This window comes from Penaeus monodon, chromosome 16 (assembly GCF_015228065.2).
Source record: "Penaeus monodon isolate SGIC_2016 chromosome 16, NSTDA_Pmon_1, whole genome shotgun sequence".
Lineage (NCBI taxonomy): Eukaryota > Metazoa > Arthropoda > Malacostraca > Decapoda > Penaeidae > Penaeus > Penaeus monodon.
The window spans coordinates 49235303-49239354 of record NC_051401.1 but is presented as its reverse complement, the minus strand read 5'-3'; positions in this window follow the sequence as shown (position 1 = coordinate 49239354).

The following is a 4052-nucleotide window of genomic DNA, read 5'->3' as shown; positions in this document are numbered from 1 at the left end:
TCTTTATTTTTGTTTTCTTTTTGTTTATTTTTTTTCCTTATTTATATTTTCTTTTTTATCCCCGTTTTTTCTTTTTTTTTTTTGTTTCTTTTTCTTATTTTTTTTAGCATTTTCTTTTAAGCATTTTTTTCTCGTTTATATATATATTTTTTTTCTTTTCTTTGAACTATGTTTTATTCAATTTATTTTCTTTTTCCTTCGTTCGCCGCCATTTTATTTCCATTTAATCTCTTCTCCTCGTTCTCATTCCCTTCGCCCTTTAATCTCGTTTCTTTTCCCCCATCTCTTCCCCCCCTCCTTCCTTTCCTTTCCTGTTATTTCACACCTTTTAAACCCCAGAATTCTTACTTTTCTTCGTTTTTCCCTTTTCTCTTTGTTCGTATTTTTCTTTTCCGTCTTCGGATTTCTTATTATTCTTTATCCTCTTTCTGTTATTTCTTTCCTCTTAGTTGTTCTCTGTACCGTTTCCTGTCTCTCCTTTCTATCTTCCTCCTTTCCTCTTCCTCGTTTTCTCTCCTCACCTCGCATTCCAACATCTTTCTCCCCTCTTCTATTCCCTTTCTCTCCTCACACCCCTCTTTTGCCATATCCCTCTTTCCTCCCTTTTCATTCTTTTTCCCCTCCCCATCCCTCCCCTCATTCTCCCCCTTCCCTCACCCATCCTTCCCCCCCTCCCTCCCCCATCCTTAACCCTCCTCTTCCTCCCTCCATTCCCCCTCCGATCCTATCCTCCCTCCCCCTCCTCTCCCCTCTTCTTTCCCCTCCTTACCACCCTCTCTCTCCCCTCCCCCTCCTCCTTCCCCCCCTCCTTCCCACCCTCTCTATCCCTTCCTCCCTTTCCCCTCGAGGCTGATATTGCAAACTTTACTAATGTTGACCTCTGCAACCGCCCCGGGACCGTGCAACCGCGCCGGATTAGACGTTCATGCAATTATAGGACCGGATTTTGCGTTGATTTGCCGCTCGGAGTCCGGAAGAAGAAGCGTTTGATTTATTTTTTTTATTATGAATAGGATTTGAAAGGTTTGCTTTGCTTTGTTTGTGTTTTGTTTCAGTTTTGTTTGTTTGGTCCTTTTTGTATTTGTTTTATTTGTTTATTTTTTTTTTTACTTTTATTATATTTTGGTTTCTGTTTTCTTCAGTCGTTGGCAAAGTTTAACACATTATAGGACGTCGAGTGTTGGATATGTTAACACGCTCAACTTTGTGCATGAGTGTATATGAAAATATATATATATATATATATATATATATATATATATATATATATATAATATTGTTGTTGTGTGGGTTTGTGGTGTGGTGTTGGTGTGGTGTGGTGTGGTTGTGGTTGGTGGTGGTGTTCGTGTGGGGTGTGTGTGGTGTGGTAGGCTGTTAGGGGCTGTGTATGCATTTGCATATATTTGTACGTATTACTAAAGATAATAATATTTCACTATTTCGTTATTGTCCACAGTCTCATTCTCTCTCGTCTGTAGCATATTCTTTCCAATAAATCGAATTTTAGTTCTATTTTCCCCGCCAAATCACCGTAACTTTTGATCCAAGATTTAATTTCTCTATAATCCAATATACTATTTCCGTCCGCTAAAAGGTCATGCTTTCACTGCTATTTGCTAATTCTTTCTTCTTTCTCCTATTCCCCTCTCCTTCCCCTCTCCCCCTCTCTCTCCCCCCTCGATAACTCTCTCCTCCCCCCTTTGGCACCCCAACTCCGACCCCTTTGGCACCCCTCCTCCCCTGATGCCTTCATCCCCCCATTCCAATATCCCCCCCCCTCCCCACCCCACCCTTCTCCTACCCCTTTCACCATATCCCCTTGTCACCCCTCTCCCCCCCTCTTACCCCCTCCTCTCTTTTCTTCCCCCCTCTACCCCCCCCCAAACCCCCCCTATTCCCCTCCCTTCCCCCCTCCTCCCCCTCCTCCCCTATTCCCTACCGCCCCCTCCCCCCCCTCTTCCCTATTCCCTTTCCCCTTTTACCTCCTTGTTAACTCCCCTCGCTCTTATAATAGCCTTAAACCCCTCGTTGGGATGGCTCTTTCCCTCATTCTCCTCACACTTTCCCCTCTGTCCGACGGTCTTTTGCTCCTCCCCCCTCTTCCCCTCCTCCCTCTTCCCCCCTACTTCTGTTTCCTCTCCGTTCTCCCTTTTTCTTCTTTTCTTTCTCTTCTTGTTTCTCCTCATCTGTTTATTTCTCACTTTTCTCTTCCTTTTTTTCGCTCTTCCTACTAATTCTCCTACTCTTCCCCCTTTTTCTTCCTCTTCTTTTCTCTTTTTTCTCTTTTCCTCCTCTCCTATTTTTTTTCACTTCACCTCTTCCTCTCTCCCTCTTCCTTCCCCTCTTCTCCTCTCCTCCCTCTCTTTTCCTTCGTCTCCTTCCCTCCCCTCATCCTCTCTCCCCAGCCTCCGTCTCCGCCTCCCTCCCCCCTCCTCCCCCCTCCTCTTCCTCCCCTCCTCCCCCTCTTCGTTCCTCTCCCCCTCCCCTCCTCTCCCCTCACGCGTGCCGATGTGTGGATGGCTCTAACTGACCCGTGTTATGACCGCTTCCTCTGTTCCTCCTCCTCTTCCTGCTTTTAATCTTCGTCCTTTTATTCCTTTTTCTGTTTTTTAACGGTTCTGTTTTGTTCTGTTCGGTTTTTATTCTTCCTGTCCATTCTCGCTTTATTTTCTTTCGAATTTCCTTTATTTCTCTTTTTCTTCTTCTTACACTCTTATTCCCTCCTTCTTTATTCCTTCCTTTCTACCGCTTTCTCTCATTCCTTTTCTCTCTCAAATCCTCCTACCTCCCTCTCCTTCTCCTTTTATCTCCCCTCTCTCCTTTCTCTCTTTCGCGCATTGTGTCACGTCCTTCAACCCCCCCCCCCCCCCGCACCCAACCTCCTTAAGGTTCCCAAGAAACTTCTCCTAAATTTTCCTTCCTCCCCCCCCCCTCTCCTTAAACCTAAAAAGAACCTAAAAACACGTTATTCCCTAAAATATCTTCCCTTAAAAAGAGATTTGGTCAAACGTGTATTAAATCCCTTTAAAAAAATATCCTTAGAAACTTAAAACCCTGAAAATAACAGAAGATTTAACCCCACCTTAATAAAACTTAAATCTCTCTTTAAACCTTAAAAAAAAAAAAATTACCCCTACCTAAACTTTACCCCCCCCCCTTCCCCTATCCTAAAAATCCTAACACCCCCCTCTCTCCCCGTCCCTTCCCCTCTATCCTAAAAATCCTTACCCCACACCCTCCCATCTCCCTCCTCCCTCCCTTGCTCTATCCTAAAAATCCTAACACCCCCCTCACCCCCCTCCCCCTCCCCCCGTCCCATAAACCCAAAGCCGCGCTGTTCCCGCCTCTTAGTGACCTTCACGACCTTGTGTCTCGTCGTTACCATGGTCGGGGTCGTTGGCTTCGTCATCCACGTCGTTTGGATGACTGGATGGGTGGTTGAGGTGGTTGGGTGGTTGGGTGGTTGGTGGGTGTGGTGGGTATGGTGGGTATGGTGGGTAGGTTGGTGGGTAGTTGGTTGAGGTTGTTGGGTGGTTGGTGGGTATGGTGGGTAGGTTGGGGTGGTTGGGTGGTTGGGTGGGTGGGGGTGGTGGGTAGGTGGGTGGGTAGTTGGTTGAGGTGGTTGGGTGGTTGGGGGGTTGGTGGGTATGGTGGGTAGGTGGGTAGGTGGTTAGTAGAAATAGAGAAAGAGGGAAAGAGAGAGAGAGAGGGAGGGAGGGGAAGAGAGAGAGAGAGGGATATAGAGAGAGAGGAAGTGAGAGGGATAGAGAGAGAGAAAAGAGAGAGAGAGAGGGAAAGAGAGAGAGAGAGAATAGAAAGAAAGCGCGCACGAAACAGAAAAAAAAGAAATAAAAGAAAAAATCATCCAAAACAGCAAGCTTACTTAATTATAATTTAAAAAAAAAACGAAAAGAAAAGATAAAAGAAGAGAGAAAGAAAAAAATCAAAAGGAAGGAAAACGGCCAACCAAAAACACTCCTACACCCCCTCCCCTCCCTCCTCCGTCCTTCCCCCCTCCCCTCCCTCCTCCGTCCTCCCCCCTCCCCTCACCC